The sequence below is a fragment of the Cupressus sempervirens genome, chromosome 10, assembly GCF_028749045.1.
Source record: "Cupressus sempervirens isolate cs-2001-9-10 chromosome 10, ASM2874904v1, whole genome shotgun sequence".
NCBI lineage: Eukaryota > Viridiplantae > Streptophyta > Pinopsida > Cupressales > Cupressaceae > Cupressus > Cupressus sempervirens.
The window spans coordinates 400627902-400650692 of NC_143127.1; the positions used below are offsets into that span (position 1 = coordinate 400627902).

Below are 22791 nucleotides of genomic sequence, written 5' to 3' on the forward strand. Positions count from 1 at the left end.
GGATGAACAAAAAGTACATGCATTAGAATGTATAAAATCTTATCATAAATATTTACAAAAGCAATAGAACCATAAGGTAATTGCAAAAACATTTCCAGTTGGTGATTTAGTTTTATATCAGAATCAATGAAATGTGAATGCTTTACCTTGTGAAAATGGAAAGTTTAGCCCTAATTTGCTTGGATCTTTTGTTGTTATTGAAGATTTTGGTTCAGGTGCTTGTAAACTTGCTATTATGGATGGTGTTTCTTTTAAGGAACCTATTAATATTATACATCTTAAACATTATTATCCTTACTTTTATTATTTCTTTTTCTTTGTATATTAATATGTTCCTTATAAACATTATTTTATAGGTTTTGTAGTTATAGAAAAATTACATATTGAATATATTTATGCATCTTCTTTCTTTCTATTAAGTTTTATATCAAGCATAGAACTAAATAGTAAATAAATTTTTTCATTCATCCCAAAGTGATTTAAGTTCTGATACATTTATGGCCAATGACATTAGCTATCACTATGCTCTAATGGTTGATGGTTGTCAGATCTCTGTAGCCTATAATAGGAAGTGATAGATCTATGTGTCTACATATGATTCCTAGATATTCTCATACCATGTGAGCACTCTTGGGTATTTTGTAGCTCAGCTATTAGTTTTTCTTCCTTTTCCTTGCACATCCTTAACTCTTGTTGAACAACTCCAAAGATATCGATATGTCTGCTAGGATCTCTATAGCCAAGAGAGGACTCTCTCTCACTCGCAGGTAGTTAGTAGGATATACATGTATCCTTCATAACCCTAGCTACAAAACTCCTTCACTCAACTATGCTAGCTATAGAATAAAAGTTACATTTATCAATTTTATACTTTTTTGAATCAAATTACATATTTTATCATATTTCATATTTCATACTTGGGTCTCCCTCTTGGATATCACTAAAAGGTCTAGATGGTGGGGGCATGGAGTGACTACTCTCTCCATGCTCACTATGTCTAGGCCTCACTAGTGGTGTCTCTTTGTGGGTGTCTGGGGGTCATCAAGTTCTTAGTGGTGATAAGTAATAAATGTGTACATCTACACCAATATCACCAACCGGGGTCATCTCTTTTCCTCTCTCCTTTGCTATATCCCTTAGAGATATGCTCCTCCTCATCTCTAATGTCCTCATCCTCCTCTGCTATACCATCATCCCAACATGTGTTCTTCGAAGAACCTAGATCATTTGTAGGATAATCCTTAGGGAAGATATGATCAGACCCTTTTAGACTCTAGTACCTAATGTAATCTTGGATCATGCTTGAATAGGCAACATTTGATGGTACCTCTATATCTTTTGTATCATCGACATCACTATCTCCTATATTTGCTACCGATGGTCAACATATGGTGCCAGGTCTTTGAAAATATCTTATCGGATGCACATAGTGAGGTACTTCTCTAGGGACTCCCTATACTAGACCAAACTATCTCATCACCTAATCATAGTAGTAAGGCACCACTATATGATTCAAGTGACTCTCTAGTAGCTTTTTCCACTATGAGTATCTCATCTAGAATTGTGTTAGAGGACATTTTTTCATCTGATAGTAGGGTCGCCATATCACATCTACACTAGGAATGTGGTCTAGAGATATTCTCCAAAACAAGATATCTCCAAACTACTAGGCATTCTTTAGTGGATAAGAAAAAACTCTAGTTGTGCTCACATCTACCATCACTGGGATACCCTGTGGATGTGTACATGTAAATTTTTTAAATAACAAAATCTATAGAAGAGTGCATATAGACAGACTCTCTCTCTCATATCTCACCAATAGACGTAACTCAAGGTATAGCTGAGCTAGCATGTTGTGATCCCATGAGAATATAGTCCTGCCACTTTCCATCCTCTGTATAATGTGAGTAAGAAATGTCAAAAATATCTAGTACCCTTTGATTTGGGGTACACAACCAAGGATACTATACCAAGCATTACTCTCCATACTAGAGGAGTAGGGCCTGATAATATGGATGATAGAAGGACATGATCTAATTTGGCCTACATCTATGGAATGTGTCCCAAGAAATACACCTTGTCTGCAAGGATATCCTCATAGACTTGCTATACTCTAGGTTTGATGGTCTCACCTTGGACTAGAAGTTACAGGATCCTGTAGACATCCTCTAATGTAACTATGATCACTCTCGAGGGAAGATGAAAGGAGCATGTATCCTCATCCCACCTCTCTATAAGAGCCAATAACATGGCTCAATGTAGTTTGTTTTATGGTAGGACAACTACCTAGTATAGCCCTACATCTCTTAGTAGTTGTATATCCTCCTCATTTAGCTTGAAAAATCTCTCTCTAATGGTAACAAGCAGCTCTCCAAAGCGATGCGCTCAGAGACAAATCATGTCTTGTAAGTACATATAAATAACATATTAGCCCTCTATATAATCAAATATATAAATTGAACTTGACTAGGTAAAGGTCAACATTACTAGGTCAATGTCAACCTTGCTAGGTCAAGGTCAAACTTTCTAGGTCAGGGTTGACCTTGTTGGCTCAAGGATGACCTCATCCTAGAATGAGAGGAAATTTAATAGTCTATGTTGATATTTTTGGGACAGGGTCAAACATTAAGGGTCAAGGTTGAACTTGCCTATAGAAATCACATATTTGAAAAGTACAAAATCAAAACAACAAAAAGTTCATCTCAAGAAGTGGTTGTCTAGTACCTAGGCACTATCTCAATAGCTCCATGTGTGTTTCTTAAAGCTTTCTCTCCTCAACATCTTGCTTCCTCTTTTCAAATCTAAAAAAAGTAAGAATGTGTAAGTATGATTTACTTTTTATTATTTATAGGTAAAATTAGGGTATCTATTAGGGTTTACTCATGGTAAACTCAGATTCCTCTTGTCTCATGCATTTAGATAGACATTCACTCCTTTTATCATAACTTGAGCTTGGTAAGTCCATTTTTGGTGTCATGAGTGGCACTGGAAATGTGATTTAAATACCTAACTCCTTCAATAAATTGACGAAGGTTCCAAATTATTCTAATTTTTTTAAGGAAGAACTTTTCAAGAAACTACATAATCAATGCTTAGAGTTATCCTTATCACCCTATTTCACCCTTCAAAAGTAGAAAGCCAAAATAGGAGGGCATAAGGGGCTTTATGCACTTCTCAACTATCATTTATTAATGTTAAGGTAGTTTATGAATTTTCATTAACCTTGTGTGTTGTAGGTTATAACAATTTTTTGCAATATCTCTACATTGAGGACTTGGCTATATTCCTTTTATTTACTATGATATTTTCTTACTTTAGCTTGCATATTCACGTAGTGTCATATTTAAGCTAAAGTGGGGGCTATAAGTATTGTCTTAAAATGGAAGCACTTCCATTGTGGTAGGTTTAGTACCCTCTCTTAGTGCATTTACCATTAAGGATACATTCTACATTTTATTCCTTCATTCTAGGTGAAATTAGTGTTAGGATCTCAAAGATTCCCCTTAATTTCCCTCTCAATAGCTCTATTTTTTGGGTAGGACCTGGGAATAGGTCCTCCTATCCTTTATTATATTTTTTATAGGACTTGGTGTCTATTATAGGCATTTAATCCTATTTTGACATCATTTCTAGGTTTCTGGGCATTCTCATAATCCTCCTTTTTTTGCTTGTCTTGATGATGATTCCTAGGGCAACCCTAACCTAGGAAAAGGTCAACCAAATCAACCTTAACCTAGGTCAACATCGAGGTCATCCTTCACCTCTTTAGTAGTTTTATCCCATTTTCATTTTTGGTCCTAGAGGGCTCCAAATTAATGTCAAGCTTTCACATTTGAATATAGAAGGGGTTAATTCGAGATTCATTTAATTATTTTCCCCCAATTGGTTATTTTGATTGGATGATAATTGAAGGAAAAATTTGAATTATGGGTCCTTACATTACTCTAGGAGCCTCATCTTGAAGCCTCTATATAAAGACTCTCATTTGCATCTTTCTACAACTAGAAAATGAACACAATAACTAGGAGGACAACTAGAATCAAGAGATGATGTTACAATGATGTAAGATTGCAAGATAATTATATAGAAGATCAGGCTATTGAGGATATCAAGCATATTTATACCATTTTGAACATCGATTAGGAGCAAGAGAGATCCAATATTCCTTTATCCACCATTGTTGATATTCAAGTATTCAAAGATATAATCATGGGGTAGCAATTACAGATTATGAGTTTGGTAGGAGTAATTTAGTCTTGGGGGCTTCATATTCTTTCTTATTTCATTCAAGTCTATGTGTTTCTTTCTCATACATATATATTCATGCTAAGGTCTCAATCTAGTAGATTAGATCTTGTCATTACACATTCAATACAAACACAAATTCTATTATATCTGGCTATTTGTGGAGGTGGAAATCACCAAAATGTGGGTTCGACTAAGGCAAAACCCTATATAGCCAACCCAAAAACCTATTTTTAGATATATGTAGGTGTTGTTTAGAAGATTAGAGTGTAGATTTAGATACCCTTTTCAAAAACTTTTGAGATCCATGAATAAATTTTTCATCAAAGTAGAAAAGGTCAAGGTTAACTTTCCGAGGCACAATTGTACTCCTCCAATAGGGTCAAGGTCAACCTCCCTTTAAAAGGATAAAAGATTTCTAGGTTTTCTCCATTTCAAAATTTCTAGTCTAGAATGGCTTGCAGATATTCCAGAGACTGTGCACATGCATCAGAAAAAAGGTATTTACATATTGGTTCCATTTTGAAGTATGCATCTTATCCTATCAAATTTTAATATTACTTATTTTATATCAACTCTAAAATAAATAAATGAATAGTGGTGAATGTCCTTTGCATTATTAAAGATCCATTTTTACCCTATTCACTTCTTTTACTTATTTAATATAATTGAGGGCATTGATCTTTTACTGATAAAAAAATAAAATTCAAAAGAAAATTGGATTAATATTTATTCAATTTATTTGATTAATAATTTTTTTAATTATAAATAATTTCTAAATAAAAATTTCAAGTTTATAATGTACAAAATAATTCTATGACACCAAACTAATTCAATCAATAATATTTGAAATAAATTTAATTTATATAACATATGACATTAACAAGAGTAGTCCCACCTTATGCAAAAATAGGTACTTGCAAAGCTTCAAACTATATTTGGTAAGGTAAATCAAGGGAAAGGATTTGATAGGAACTATTAGCAAAAAGTTGAGGACAATATTTTGGTTCATAGCATCAAGCTCTATTTTCTAAGTAGGAATTTTTAGAAGAACAAACAATCAAAAAGTTTGTAATGGTAGAAGTCTACAAGTTAACAAAATGCATATTAAGTGAACTCACATCAATTAATACAATGTTTAACAAAGCAATTTTAAATTTTAAATTTTAAAGGAAAACATATTAGATATATGAAACCTATGTTGCTTAGATTTATCCTAGGTGAAATCCACATTTGGATATTCCATGATCACTTTAAAAATAAATGGAATCCATCTTGTTTCATCATTTCCAATTTGCTAGGTTGATCAAAAGTAAGTCGTCGGACTACTTTTACAATATTAATAAATTGAGCTCTATTACTAAAGATTTTTTTATGACATTGGTATAAGTAGTGTAATTTAGCCTAAATAAAAAAGTTATTTATATTGAATAAAATGCCTATATGATTTTCTTAATTATATATATTGACTAGATGTATATATATTTTGGATACTAAAATGAAAATTTATAGCTTTACTCATTATAATTTATAAAAATAAATCACATGATATCTTATTAATCTAAATACTTTTTTTAACAATTTAAGTTTATTTTGGCTCTTGAAAACAATAAAACTACTATATATATATATATATATATATATATAATAATATCTAAAAAATTAGTTATATTCTCCCAGTTCCATTTTGGCTTGATGTTTCTCTTTTAGCTTAAGTCGCTTAGAGCCCTTTTGTTTCTCTAGGACTCACGTTAGGCATTTTGGCTTTCCCTCCTTCATCCAAGGGCTTTCTTTGTATAAATGTCCTTGTCATTTTTCTTTGGGTCAAGTTTTTTTGTTAGTTTATTCTATCTTTTTTGTAATTCTAGGTAAGACACAAGTTGCAGATGGAACCTTCTCAGGTCAAATGTATATACCTTATGTATAAAGGACATAACATTTAAATTTATATGCATATAAATGAAAAGGAAAGTTTATAGTGTATTTCATGGCATCTTCATTGTATTTTAATTAAGCTTTTTTCTATTAAACTCTATTCAACGAATTCCCAGTTCTTCATTCTTGAGCATGTTCTTCAATCAAGCACATTGAGGACTTGTCAAATAACACATTTACATACTTTTAGATTCTCATAATGTTAGGATGAATAAAATTTGCAGCTCTCCTAAAATTTTGAGTAGTTAATTCATAACAAGATAATGGGAATCGACAAGCTATTAATATGGAATAAATATATGCTCATTTTGTCTTATTACCATTTTCACAATTCAAAAGAATAATATATTTAGATAAAAATAGAGTGCATATTTTCACAAATCAACTTCCTTTCAAAAAAATAGTTTAAATGATCTTTCTAAAACTAACATTTTATTTTCCTTAGATTTACAAAGGATAGCATGTAGAATTTTTTTTTGACTAATTGACTAACATTGATCTTGGCCAAGAATCTAAAGTTATGTGAGATAGCCTACTCTCTACACATAAAGAAAATGATGGAGAAGGACTGGAAGCATCAAAACATGTATTCTAGAAAGTTTACTTCAAGTAACTTTGTAAAAGGGGAATACCCCTCTATCCAAAATTGTAATCGCTTAAAAGACAAAGCCAGTAGCTAGTTTGAAGACCCTCCACTTACATTATTGCTCAGTTTTGAGAAAAAAATATTGTAAATCATTTTTAATAAATATGAGAGCTTAGGCCTTTTACCAATCAATTTTTTTAATAATATATTAGGAAAATCCTTAACATCACATCAACATCAACATCTAATTTTAAGATAAGAAAATTAGAAAATATAAATATAAATTAATCATATATATTAAAAGTCATGTAATAATTTATCTGCAAATAATAATAATTATTGTATAAACATATTATTATATAATTGTAAGTATGTATTGATTGGTCCTATACCTAATCATTGTTTTTGAAATGGATTAATTTGAATTATCTACTTTATTATTGGTCCATCTTTTTTGTTTAATTTAGAAAAAGGGATTTTATTTTTTTTTGTTTTGGAGAAATGATATGACTAATGAAAAATTTAGTTTTTGACACTTTTTCAAAATAAAAAATCTTTATTATCTAGCAAATAGTAGAATCTATGATAAATATTTATAAATGCACAATTAAAAATGCAAATGAATGTAAAAAGATTGAAGACAAAACATTAAACATTAATCTAGACATATCCTAATATAGAAATTATATTTATGTAAACATGACAAAGCTAAGACTATATGAAGAAAAGGAGGGCTAGGAAGGGTAAAATTCCCATAAGAACCTTACACAATTTTTTGACAAAAAAAATATGTTATATGTGAGACGATGACAAAAAACATTTGTTTAGCATATTTTATATCTAGATAAAGAGGATAGGTAAAAATTGGCTACACACATTGCTTTACATGAAATGAATCTGAAGCTTAGTGTCAAATATCCTTTTTCTACCTACTTTCCATTGTGGAGACAACACAACTTTTTCTGCCCACAACATATATCCATACTCTAAAAATAAAACATGAGTAGTTGCATGACTTTAGATCAATTCTTGAATTTTTTTTCATGTTTTTTTATGTATTACCTCCAATTGTGCTCTTTTGAAACTATTTTCTTTGGAATCTCTTGGGCCCTAGCTTGAAAAAGTATGCATGATTCATTTAGGGTGGTCAAATAAGGACTTTATATGAAAAAAGACTCATTAAGTGAGAGAATGTGTAGATAGATGGACTATAATCTAATAAAAAAGAGAGGGATAGTTATGAAAGGTAGACAAAGAGGAAGTAATGGGAGGGAGGGACAGGAGAATTGAGAGCAGGATGTAGTGCTTGCCCTAGTTTGCATTTTGCTATCATTGCCAAACTCTTTTAGGCCAGTTTTATGTTTGATGATTAGTATTATTATTTTGAGATTATGAGATATTGTTTTACATTTAGTTTATTATATGATGAGATTACTTGGTACTCTATAATTCATGTATGCATGATGATTATTTAGTTTTTTCAGTTATTGATGATGATTAGTTAGATGGTTTATTATCATATGTGTTTTCTCATGGATACTTACCCCATATTGCATGTGTATGGTGTGCATGCTTGTTTTTTTTATGTATGACATTTCTAATGTGGTTAAGGAAGGGAGACGTAGTCACCTGCTAGTCGAGATCTACATGATGCACCACTTCTCGCCATTGCCTGTTTAGCTTAGAATATTGTGTTTGTACATGCGTGGATTTTATGTAAGTTGTAGGTACCAAGTATCGACTTTCCTAAATTGCTAGAATGAGTGTACCCTATTACATTATCTCAATGGTAAGAGAGGGGAGATAAATTGTTAAGTCCAAATTCTAAACCTTTAAGCCATTTGTCCTAATTAAAAATTAGGACAAGCATCTAATTCGAGTACCCTCTAAATGCGTCGAATGACATTAATTTGTGATTATAACCATTTAGTTTGATTTTGTATGTGTTTTTCCATGATGGGTTTTTGTATTTTACTTTATAAGTCTTTGGTGGATTTTTTATTAATTAAGTCTAATTAAAAGATTAAATTAATGATTTAACTTAATGAAAAATTATTATGACATTTTAATATTTAATCAATTTAGAAATCAATTAAATAAAAAGAATTAAATTTGGAGATTAATGTTATAAGAATAAATTTAGAATGTGATAATATTTATTTAACTTAATAATAATATATTTAGAGTTCATTTTTAAATAAATGCTAAATATTATTGTTATTTAAGTTAATAAATATTTATCAAATTAAAAGTTCAAAAATAAATTAAAAGTATAAAAAGATATATTAAATTATGAAAAAGTTTTAAGTTCACATGATTTATGCATGAGATTAAAATGGAAGAAATTAATTAAACAGATAAAACATGTGAACTTAAAAAAGATATTTTAATAAAGTGCACATGAGATTTAAAAGTTAATTAATTAATTAAAAAAGTGAAGTCAAGTGGAAATTAAATAAAGTAATTTAATATTTATTTGACATGCATGAAAAGATAAATGAAAGTTAATTTAAAAAGTTGAGTCTTGTGAGCAAGGAGTCCTCTTGGGTGAATGCACAATCAGTGCCCCAATTTGAGGAGAGAACTCCTTATCACCAATTGAGGGTTCATTTTCAAGGAGACAAATTTGGATCCAAATTTTTGGAAGTAAATTTTGGAAAGGAATTTTGTGAAAGTTTCAGAGAGAAGTTTTGGATAGAAGCAAATTCCCTTACATTCTTCGGGTGGTTGCGTATTAGCATCACGTTCAGATAGGGTCTTGTGCTTTTTATCACTAATTAATTACACAATTTTCCATTCCTATCTTCTTCATGCCTGTGATTGTTGAGATCAAATTATCTGGATTTTGTGGTATGATTCTTTCATTCTCTTGTCTGAATCTTATGATATTCGTATTGCATCTCATCTATACCCTAAGATTGAAAGAAAAATAAATCAAATTGAAAACCTTATCCATAGGTAAAAGGAAATTGTAATTAATTTGGGAAGGGTTTGAAATAAAAGATCCTATCAGACTAATGTTGTAAAAGATATTAAAAATATATATATTAAAAAGGAAGTTTTCTTTATAAATTTTATAAAATAAATAATTTTATTAAAAAAATGTTTTATGAGATATAATAATAAAGAAATTTATTTTTAAAAAATATATATAATTAAAATTAGGAGGGGGAGGGAATCACCCCATATCCCCCTTTTTGTCCACTCGAGGTTAGATCTATGCCTGCGTGCATAGACAGCTACTACACACGGTAGCAAACTATCTATAGTCATGGCTTGTTTTAAAAGACCGATGGCCTATGTATATATTAAAAGATGTGTATAGTTTATTTTTTAAAATTTTAAATTATTAAATTTGTTAATAGTTTTTAAATATTAATCTTTAATTATTATTTTAATTGATATTTTTTTTTTTAAAAGAGGGGTAAACGCTTTGACCTGGAGCTATGAACCAGTGAGGCCACAAACGGGGGACCTCATCCCCATGAGATTTGAACCTTGATGGCAAGGATAACAACACAACAACATAACCATCACAACATGCCACTATTGGCCAAAAGGGTTTGTGGTAAACCTAGTGTGACTCGAACCGGAGTTGATGCGTAGCACCGGGATCATTAGCCTAACACTACGCCTCCTGACTCGCCTTCACACCAATATTATTTATTTACAAGTTTTAATAATATTGTTAATTAATAATATTATTAATAAGATTTTAGTATTACTTAATTATTTTTTTTAATGGACTTTAATAAATTTTTATTAATTTAACTAATAATGTATTTAAAATATAGTTATTATTTAATGAAATTATTTTATTAATGACTAGTAATTACTGAGATATTTATGTAATTATTAATTTATTTATTTAATTTTAATTTAATTAAGTTAATTGATAATTGAAGTTTCTCAATGAAATTTTAATTTATTTAGATTATTGACAATATTGATCTTAATAAATTGTGAATCGTTTTAGCTTAAATCAAAATAATTGTCCCCCTAATTATTTTTGGAATTTTGATTTAATATAATGGGAGGGTAATTTTTATATTTTATTTGAAGAGATAAATCGGTTGACGTATAAGGGTTAAGTAAAAATCTTTTACCTGTAATGTACTTTGAAAACAAAAACTAAAAGAACCTTACATTAACTCTACAATATGCTTTCAAATTAAATCCAAATTGTGAGACTATGATGTTTTCTATGTACTATCTATATTTTAGGATTTTTGGGGTTGATTAGATGTTGACCAATTTAGGTTGTTACCAAAATTTCAAGGGATTGTATGATTGTGATGCTATGTTGTTTTGATCTTGATCTTTAAACCCAACCACAATAATGCAATGGCATGCTCTATGATGTGTGTGGATTATTGATTGTTATTGCTTTCTAGTTACCTTGTGTGAAGCTGAGGTGCATGTATATAAGATACCTGACTTAACCATTTTTGAGTCATCGATCAATTATATTTGATTTGCTTTCTAGTCACTTGTATAGGGCTGAGGTAATTTTTATATGATTATTGATTTATTCTTTTATTGAGCCTAAGGTAGGTTATCTATATGTAGTGTTGGGAAGTGGCTTGCAATGGGAGACAGGGGCCCTAAGTGGCTCTAGGGATAACCCATTGTAAGTTATTTAATAAGTGATAACATTACACTAAATACTAACTTAAATGAACCTAATAAGAGTTAATTGTATGTTCTCGCCCATGTCTCGAGTGCTAGTATAGCCTAGGATGGGAGTAGAGAGAATGCTTGGTTCTAACCTTGTATTCTGTACTATGCCTTGTTAGTATGAGAAGATACTATTGGCCATAGTGGGATCATGAGGGACTCGAGAGTCCTAAGGAACTACTCGGGTAACTTCAAGCATGATTTGTGCGATGACACTTGCCCGCTTATATAGTAGATTTCCTACGTGTCTTGTGTGCCTCTAGAATTAAATGTCATTCTTTATTAGAATATTTGAGTTAGAATACTTTTAGGATTTCCTAGACCTAGAGAATACTTGTGTTATGTGATTTGATATCTTGTTTAGGACTTGAAACTATCTCCTTAGCATGGTGGGAGTGGGCCATTTAGGATTCATGCGGTCGGGTGGTAGTGCCTTTTATTCTTACCATTGAGATCTATCCATAGTCATCGTGGTTGTAGCTTCTTGGTATGCTTGTTTATCATGTTTAGATGATGTTGTTTACTAACACATTTCCTTATATTGATGATTAGCATGCAATAGATGATGTTATCTACTTTGTAGGATCATCTTATGTTTTATTCTAGCATGTTAGATTTCTTTATGCATATGTTGTAGCATATTTTAGTAGTGATGTCCCTATTACGATAGTACCAATGATCTGATCGGTGTCTTGGGATGTTACGCATAGGAGATGGCTAGGACCCACGATGGTCTTATGATGCTATTGATGGTTGGGAGGAACCACACACTTAGTTAGTTGTGTTTTATGATGGATAGTTGTGTTTTATAATGGATGGATGTATCATGTATGATGGATGGTTTCACTTATTTTACTGTACTTTGTATCATGGATCCAAAGGGGATAATGTATTCTATTTTCACATATGTATATTATTTTAGCCTTTCATACCCTATGACATGTACAATGGATGATTGAGCATTCCGAATTTCATTTGCCAAAAGGCATTTGGAACAAATGTATATTATGGACTTTGGACTTTCCATTATTCTTTGAGATGGGTGTGTTAGTTGCTAGACTTAGTATTAATTAAATTTAAATGTAACTCAACGTCTTGGGATCCTTAAGGAATGTAACCTGTTATGTATGCTTTGAGTTGATTGTGTGTTATTACTTTTGCTACTTTGTGTTTGATATGAATGATCTATCTTTCTTGTTTTAAAAAAATTGTATGAAAAATTTAGTAAAACTTTAGGTTAATTCTTTTAGATCCCTTGGTAGGGAATTACACAAGATATATAAGAAGAAAGGAGAGGAGGGTGAGATGAAGAGATAGAACAAGAAAAATATGTGAGGCAATTTATTGATAGATAGATAGATAGACATATAGATAAAGAAAATGGGATATAGATAAAGAGAGGTAAATGATAAATATAAGGGTGTGTGTCTATATATATATATATATATATATATATATATATATATATATATATATATATGAAGAGAGGTGGAGGGATAGGTTAAGATAGAGAGATAAAACAATAAAAAAGGAGAAATGATGATATAGAAATATAGGGTGAGATGGAGAGGAAGCAATAGATATGATAAGATTCAACCAATTTTTAATGGTTAATTTCAAAAAACTTATTTGTCCATTTTATATAGAAAATTATAGTTGGATAAGGAGATATGGGGAAGGGGGGGAGACAAGTAATATTTATAAGGAAAAGAGGGATAATGAGAGATAGAAAGGCGTAAATATTGATAGAGATAAAAATAAGAGAGAGGGAGAGAGAGAGCTAGAGAAGGTGTGTGTCTATGTGTTTGAGCAAGATAGATGTGAAGGGAGTGGAAGAGGAAGAAAACATAAGAGGAGAGATGAGAGGGCAAAGATGAAGAGGTAGAATGATAATGATTAATGAAGTGATAGATGAATTAAAATATAGCTAGATACATATCTATATAGAACATATCAAATATAATCATAGAAATCAGAATATATACAGAGGTTTAATACAAAAAGGGGGTATAATATGGAGATAGCGGGAGAGAAATGAGTGTCTATGTGCGTGAGTAAACAAGATATAAAGATTGGGGTAGAGAGTTAAATACAAAGTCTTTATTTGTATTGTGAATGTAACAAGAAATCAAAATGACACAACTGAATCAAATATATTACATAGAAAGCATAATCAAGCAAATACTCAAAAGTACATAAGACTATTGTCGTAACCCCTTGAATCATACAAAATGCAAGTACTAGTATAGCTATATAAACAAAAAAGGTAAAAATTGGCTACATGCATTGGTTCACATGAAATGAATTACCACAACCATCCAGAGTGATTTCATTGATTTGAAGCCAAGTGTCAAATATCCTTTTTCTACCTGCTTTCCACTGTGGAGGGAGCACAACATTTTCGGCCCACAACATATATCCATCATACCCTGATGTCACCACAAATATTAACTATAGACCTCCACTTGGGGGGTTTTCTATGCTTCAAATTGCACTTCCATCATTGCGTGTCATGTATTTCCACTCTTCAGTACCACCCGCCTGCAGAAATAGGTGTTAGAAACAAGAACATTTTCCTTGGTGAAAACAATCAACTCTAATTCTTCAATCTATCTTACCTGTGCAACATCCACATTAAAAATATATGTCTGCCCTCCCTGATAAATAAATGTTAGGGCCAGATGGTCAAGATAACGACTACTCTCGTCCACCATAACAGACAAATTATGTCCTTCATATTCACAGAATATCATGTCCACCAGAGTAACAAATAAAAAGGGTTCACAATGGACTACTTAAACATCACAGATTAAGACTTGGCTTGATTCTTATGTTACAAGCATTATTTTTGCAAGCTTAATTTCTTAAGATGTTGAAGGGTGGCCAAACCTATGAATAGATTTCTTCATTGTTAAAATGAAACATATATTAACAAAAAGACCTTTCTTCGAAGAGCAAGGCGCTTGTGTGGAAGAGCCAAGGTTGAAAATGTATGAATTGCGACCACAAAATCTATTTCGTTATTTGTTTGTTGCTGTGAGATCCATGACCACAATCTTTTTCCATGTGTTGCTACACACACTCGGATCCAAACACCTTATCTACACTTGCACAACATCTTAACAGATGAGTAATAGATGATGATGATAAGTAATAAAGAAATAAGCAAAGATTATATACCTGATAGCATGTGCTACATCCGAGCCCATCTCTATATAATTTGGGGTTTGCAGCTACCACATTTGGGCCATTCAGTCTCGCGATAGAGGAGCCGTATCCAAACGCACCGACATGATGCAGAGAATGCAACAAAAATGATGAATGAGCTCAATCAAAACTCCATGCACTAATAACTCCAAACAAATCTCAAACAGTCAAACATAACTCATTGTATAACCAATTATACTTGACAAAGAAATTCATGATCTCGCTGATGAAAATATTAATAAATTTGAATCATTGAACCAACACCAAATAACAGAGGCTCCCAATACAATGCTTAATGTTCTTAAATCCGAACTGCCAAAAAGAAAATCGAATGCAAATATAAAATGTTATTTTATTCATTCTTTGTATCACATGACTACATTGATTTCTCCTTCATTCTCCTTTCTATTCTACTCACTCCCCATTCTTGGTTGTACATAGTAGTTTTTAAAGATTGTAAGAGCCGATAACTAAATTTAAAAACTAATTTCCCCCTTTAACTGACCCAAAGTGACCAATTTGTCATCAGATACTAAATAAACTAGTAAATTATCATGACAAAACATTTATTAAAAATACTAACATCTACCCAACTTTATCCCACTAATTACATTAACATTGAGAAATAAACATTTATAATGCATATAATGTGTGAAATAGTTTGAATCTTGTGATGCCCCTACATCATACTCCTAGGGACAAAAAAATTCAAGTCCCTTTGAATTGCTGCAATCTTCTTCCGAATCTTCCAATTGTATGGTATCAAAATGATGACTGAATTAATGTCGCTTGCCATAACATGCTGATTCCAAACTGTAGAACGAGTACCCTTCATGATATCTTCATTGAATTCTAGAAGAAATACTTTAGTCAGTCTCATATCACCTGCATACCAATCAACTGGATCCACAATATGATCTTCTCCCTATTTGTAAATCTCTAGAGCATCACATTCATCAACAAATACTTCATCCCTGTCATCGATAGTCTTCTCTTCAGCATCTGATCTTTGCACTACATCTTTTCCTTCCTGATCATTTGTGTCAACATCTCCATCATCCAGGAAAATAATTTCTTCAACCATACCTGTCACCAACTCTCCTTCATCCGCAAGAACCTTTTCCTCACAAGGTTCAACAACAACCTCCTATTGTTCACTCTCACTCTCACTCTCTACACTAGCATTCATCTACTGTCTGTGCCCTTCCAATGGAATGTGTACTACTTCCTGATCCTTGTCTTCATCAACAACTTCATCTTCATCTGCTGCTTGGTTCAAAAGAAATGCTATCCTCTCCCACATTGCAATAATCTTATCTAACTCTTCTCTAAGATTCTTGTAACTTTGTTCTTCTTGTTCATTCCAAAACCCTTCTTAGGCTTCTCAACTCCTCTTGTCTCATCCATTCTATTTCTTTCTTTCTTGATTCTTCTTTCTTCTTGTTTCTTTCTGACTTCTTCATCCAATCTAATGCTCTTATTTTTCTTCTCTAGTGCTGACAGCCTCTTCATCATGGACTTTATCAATCTATCTTTTTCAACATTCTCTGTCCCTTTGTTCTAATGATGCCCTTAACTTTTTGTTATCTGCCACTTGTTCTTTCACTATCTTTGCCAACTCCATATTTGTCAACCTTGTAGGAATGTCTTCTTCTCCTTCAGACATGGTTGCTTGATCAACTTGGTACAAGAATCTACTATAGGGTTACTCCTCTCAGGATAGTTCAACTACAAGGGCTCACTAAGGGATTCAAGAACCAACTTCACAAGACCAATTACACTTCCACAAGACCTTTCCCTCGCTCTGATACCAAAACATTATCAAAAAATATAAATTACATATAAATAATTTCTTACTCATGATCAACTTCAAGTCTATTTCAGGGTACCTTTAATAGCAGTTTTGCTATGGTCGAAGGCTAGTTTAGAACGGTGGATGTAAGTATTGCAGCTCAAAACTGAAATTGCAATACATGAAATGAAAGCAAAGGCTGCAAAATAAAAGAAGCTCAAAATGGTCATCACTTGAAGTATGAGAAACAGAGTGAAAGGATGCTCTGCTTTATAGTGAAAGCTCTAAAATGATCAGTCCACACCTTACTCAACGAGGCTATAAATTATGGTATCGTTACTTCAAATTTTCATTTAATATTTGCTAAACTGATATTATATTCTCATTAATGTTAAATCCACATTATTGATTAGCCAATAGTGGCATGTTGTGATGGTTAAGTTGTTGAGTTGTTATCCTTGACATCAAGGTTCAAATCTCATAGGGATGAGGTCCCCCGTTTGTGGCCTCACTGGTTCATAGCTCCAGGTCAAAGCGTTTACCCCTCTAAAGAAAAAAAAATCCACATTATTGATTATAATATTAATATATTTTATTTTATTAAAATAAAGCATAAATTAATATTAACGGTATTGTTGAACTAACAATGAATTATCATTAATGTTAAATTTTTATTAAAATTTTGTATTAATAATATTATATAACATTAGTTAATGTTGATGGTCATTTTCTAATGGTGGTTAAAATAGGTCAGGTTTAATTTAATTATCTATTATGTGAAGAAGTCTAATTTTCATTTCAAATAAATTATGTTAAATACATTTTTAGACATAATAATGATAAATAATTTTTAAAAATAATATAGATTGTTAAATTTACATCTATTAAAAACATGTTCAACAATCTTATCGATTCTCAATATTATTTATACTTTGTGATATAATTTTCACCATGATAATAATAAATAAGTTCCACACAGTGGAATACTTGTCATTGTAGTTTAATAGTGTAAATATAAGTTAAATGTCAAACCCATAATAAAAACTAATAAAAAAATCTCACATAGATGAGTTGTAAAACTTTCAATATATAATTTTTTATTATTATTAAGAACATTTATCACACAAGATATGTTTTGGGAAGCAATGCCAAGTTAAGATAACAAAGCTTATTTATTTGATAACTCTTCCAAAACAAGCGTTTCTCAAAAAAAACAAAAAACAAAAAATTAATTAATGAGGATATAAATGAGTTAGTCTTGTAATAAAAATATAATACTAATGAAAAACAAATTTTATTTTTTTGGTTTTGGTGATAGTTTTATTTTGGTGGAGGGTATTTAGAGATTATAAAGTTGTCATCAAATATACGGTATAATTGGTATTAAAGATATGATTGTATTAGCAAGAACTTTTTTTTTTTTTGGTTGAATAATTTATATTTGTATCAAAATTTTTTCTTAATATAAAAAGAATGATAAATTATGTAAAAAAATTAAAATCGATTTAAAAGCTATTAACTACATTTTAAAACACATAGTTTTAATATAATAATGTAATATGGAGGAAGCAATTTGTGCCTCTAAGAAAAAGTGATCATGTGACACAAAATTAGTTTAACCAATGATATTTAGAATAAATAATCTTTTTATCTTGAAAAATTATAAAATATCAAATTTGAACTTTAGAAGGGAATGCAAATAATTCATACAAAAAAATTATAATAATGTATTTAAGTAGCATAGATAGCTTAATGTATTTATCCAAATATCCTTAAAAGATTACTTATTTTTTATAATTTATTATTTCATTATATTATTGGCTCAAAATTAATTAAATGATTCTAACATAATTTATTAGCTCTCATAAAATTGAATATATGCAAACTATTGTCTAAAATTTTATGTCAAGCAAACTCGATTAGTATGCCTCGAGATGATGAAAATAAGGCTTTCATCTTATTATACTTCTTACTTGACAACTGGGATGGTGTAGTAACATCAATCAACACTTATGTTATTGGCAAAAGCAAGCTAGTCTATGATGAGGTAGTTGCTACTTTACTTAGTGAATACATGAGGAGAGCCAACAAAGAGTCTTCATTCAGTGATGCTCTAACGATGATTAACAAAGAAAATAGAGGAAGAACTCATCATAGAGGCAGAAATAATAACAACCGAAGGTCACAATCAACTAGAAGATTGCAGCTTGGGGTAGACAAAATGGTTGTTGGTTTTGTGGAAAGGTTGGTCGCATTAAAAATGATTGTAGAAATATAAAAGGGCTCAAGAAATGGTTTCGGATAGTAGAGAAAACATAATTCATGATAAGGAAGATGGTATTTTGGTTCTTGCAATGAGTGACACAATTTCAAATTCATGGATAATTGATTCTAGGGCTTCATTTCATGCATCTTCTTGCAATGAAGCCTTTACAAACTACAAAGAAGGTAAATTTTGGAATGTCTATTTGGGTGACAATAAAGCTTGTGAAATTGTAACAAAGGGTGATATTTTGTTATCAATAGAAGAAGGTTCTCAATTATTGCTTAAAGATGTTAGGCATGTTCCCAAATTAAAAAGGAATTTGATTTCCATCAATTAGTCAAATGTTCAAGGTTTTCTTACACTTCTCATAGACACATGGAAAATTATGAAGGGTTCCATGGTTATCGCTAAAGGGGATAAAGTTGGTAGCTTATGTGTTGTAGAAACTAATGATGAAGTGGGAGCTACTATGACTATTGCAGATAGAGATTTTTTACTTTGGCATCAAATATTAGACCACATGATAAAAAAGGGGCTAGAGGTTATGCTTTTTGAGATCAAATTCTAAGTCTCCAATTGATAGATTTGGAATTTTGTGAGCTTTGTCTTCATGGGAAACAAAAATGTGTTGGCTTCTTGAAGAATGGTTATGACAAGAAGACAACACCATTAGAGTTAGTACACTTGGATGTCTTTGGTCCCATAGAGGTAATCTCTTATGGAGGCACAAATTACTTTGTTTCCTTTTATAATAATTGTACTAGAAAGATTTGTGTTTATATGATCTCTAGAAAATTTGAAGTTTTCTCAAAATTTAAAGTTTTTAAAGCTCTTGTTGAAAATTAGAGTGGGCAAAAAATCAAATGTTTAAAATTAGATAATGGAGGTGAAATCAGTTTGTTGGAGTTTCAAAACATTTCTACAGATCATAGTATTTGATGGATGAAATTTGTGGCATTCACCCTTCGAGAAAATGGGGTAGCGAAAAGGCTAAATCGAACCATTCTTGAGAAATTTTGATGCATTTTTTCTAATGCCAGTTTAGACAAAGAATTCTAGGAAAATGCTTGCAATACAATAATGTATTTGATTGATCAAAGTCCTTCATCTTGTTTGGACTTTGGAATTCTGGAAGAGGAATGATTGGGAAAAAGTATCTCATATGCACATCTTATATTTTATGGCGGTCAAGCTTTTGTACATATTCCAAAAGATAAGAGGGGGAAGCTCGATCATAAATCATAGCAGTGTATCTTCATGGGCTATGGTGAAGATTAGTTTGGATTTCAATTATGGGATCCTATTGAAAAACAAAAATCTATGAAGTAGAGACGTGGTCTTTAATAAGACAAAACTTTAGGCTCTTCAATTAGCATCACAAGAAACACCTACTGAAGAATTCATTCATATGTCTCTATTTAATAAGAACAATTCATCCCTAAATCTATAGTCCCAACATATTTTCAATACCCCTTCCTCTATTTTAACCCCAAATCACTCTCTATCTTCATCCCCTGTCTCCGATAGCATGGATCTTTATTATGATAATCAGTATTCTAAAGAATTGTTTGAGGGAATACTTTTCTATCACATAGGGAGCAATATCCATTGAATAATACTTTTCTTTCACATAGGGAGCAATATCCACAAACAAGTCAAGATTAATTTCAATCTGGACTACATGTATACCACAACAAACCTATGGATGAAACACATAACCACACTCCTAAAGACTATGGCATCTAACCTTTACAAGGCTTTGATAACAAGTGTGATACACATGAAAACCATGGTGATTAGTTTCGCGGTCCACTCTGCTCTACATGATAGGTTAATGACTCTACCATATGCAATAATCTTGTCATAGTGAGACAAGAAACTTCCCATAATCATGACATCCTCACATTGCATGATGTGCATGATGGTGAGCAAAGAACATGGGCTCCTCCTTTACAAGTTTTGGGTTCCAATATTCATCACACTAGTCTTCACCAAACAACAATAGAGCATGAGAGACAAGACATGGTCTAAGTGGTCCATGTCATCCGATAGAGTAGATCAAAACTGTCAAACATAGTAGTTTTGCAAAAGGATATATGCCTCACACCAATGTGGAATGGCCTCATGACTTGGTAAATATAAGCATGGTCAATCACAAAGTTATAGTGGATATCAGGTTTTGTTTGCTGCTCAAGAGCACTGGATACAACATGCTTCAACACTCTATCAACAAAAACACTATGGGAAACAAGGTCTCACTACAAACTTCATACCAAGCATTGGCATTGAACATTCTCTCTTTCCTACCCAAGTAGCTAGTGCATCACATCCAATGGAGCATCTTCCAACCCATGGCTTGTAGTTAATCACTCCTAACACCAATACTAATCATCAGGCATCACAAGCCACTCCACTATTGAAGACAATGATGAGTGATCAAAACAGAGGACAATCCACCTTCAAGAATGAGCAATCATTACTGGATATTAATAACTTTGTAACATCTGGCAAGAAGTGCTGAAATAGAGACAATACATAGAATTATTTGAATAAACAACAAATTCGACCATCTTCACATGGGATTGCCTATGAATTACTAAAAAATATTTTTGAGGAGGAGACTAATATTCAAGAATTAAGGTAGTTTACAAGGTAGAGAAGGATGTTTGCCAAGTATTCATACTATGAGTTACTTTACTCTAAGGAGGTAGAGCCTAAGATTTTAGTCTATGATTAGATTGAACCTATTAATTTTAAATATGCTTGCAAAAGTACTAATAAAAATAAGTGAATGATTGTGATGGAAGAAGAGATGAATTCTCTTAGAACCAATAAAAATTTGGATTTAATACCACTTCCACCCAACCATAAAACTCTTTAAAACTATTGGGTATATAAGGTGAAAGAGGAAGATGGCACAAGAAAGAGGTACTATGATCGATTGGTTGTCAAAGGGTATGGTTAGAAAAATGGACTAGATTTTTGCAAAGATTTTTTCACTAGTTGTGCAGATGATTGGAATCCATGCAATTTTGGGATTGGTAGCCATTTAGGATCTTTAACTAGAACAACCTAAAGTCAAGAAGAATTTTCTACATGGTAACATCAATGAAAAATTGTACATGGAACAACTTGAGGGATTTGATCAAAAATAAAAAAACATCTCTATTCCCAGTTGAATCTTAGTTTGTATGTGCTTAAGCAAGCTTTGTTGAGAATTGTGTCTCAACCTTGCAAGTTTTTCCTCGAAAATCTTAGAAAATTCTAGAATTTTTTTGTGGTAGTTTTCCACATGGTTATGAGTTGAAAAAAGGTGTATGAGGTGTTAAAAATGTGTCACGTCCCTAGTACAATATAGCAGGGTTATTTTTAGAGTTTAAGCAACTCATTATATGAATTTTATGGGGGTCTAAACTAGAGGACAAAATAATGGACGAAAATGCTATTCTTGGAGTTACAAATGACAAGTGGGTAACATGTGGCATGATTGTTTTGCCCATGGTTTTTTAAGACTAGAAATGGTTTTCAAGTTATAAATCACTTTAAAAGGAGGGCTTGGAGAGGTGTTTGAATCATCGAGTTCTACTTGCAAGACTTGGTACTAGAAGGAGTCTCTCTGAGTTTGAGTTGTGGCGATGCACTCCTGTAAGAACTTGCATTGAAAGTGTATTGTAATCTTCTTGATTTGAGAATACATTATGTAGGTTTTGGAGGGTGGATTTTTTCTCCCAAAAGATTTTTCCATGGTAATCATTGTGTTATAAGTTTATTGTTATTTTGATTAAATTATTATGTACAATAGATAGTTGAATTTGCACAATCATCCTCTCAAGATTAATGTAGGAAGTGATTATGTGCACTTTTTCTTCCTTACAGGTGGTATCAAAGTCTAGCTAGTTTTGGTTCTATTTGTTGGGTATAGGGTTTTTTGAGCTAATCAAGGTTTAAGTGGGAGCTTGTGTAGAAGTTTTGATTTCTGTATTGCAAGATTGCAAAAATGCAAAGCATATTAGGGAGGATTAATGTAGAGAAGTTTTTTGGCACAAAATTTGAGATGTAAAATCTAAAAATGGAAGATCTATT

General features: G+C 31.6%; 1 pseudogene; it reads right to left on the bottom strand.

The window, feature by feature from the left end:
- Nucleotides 1–13720: 13720 nt before the first annotated feature.
- LOC149534367 (expansin-like A1) overlaps nt 13721–22791 on the bottom strand; it is a 67058-nt pseudogene continuing 57987 nt past the window's right edge.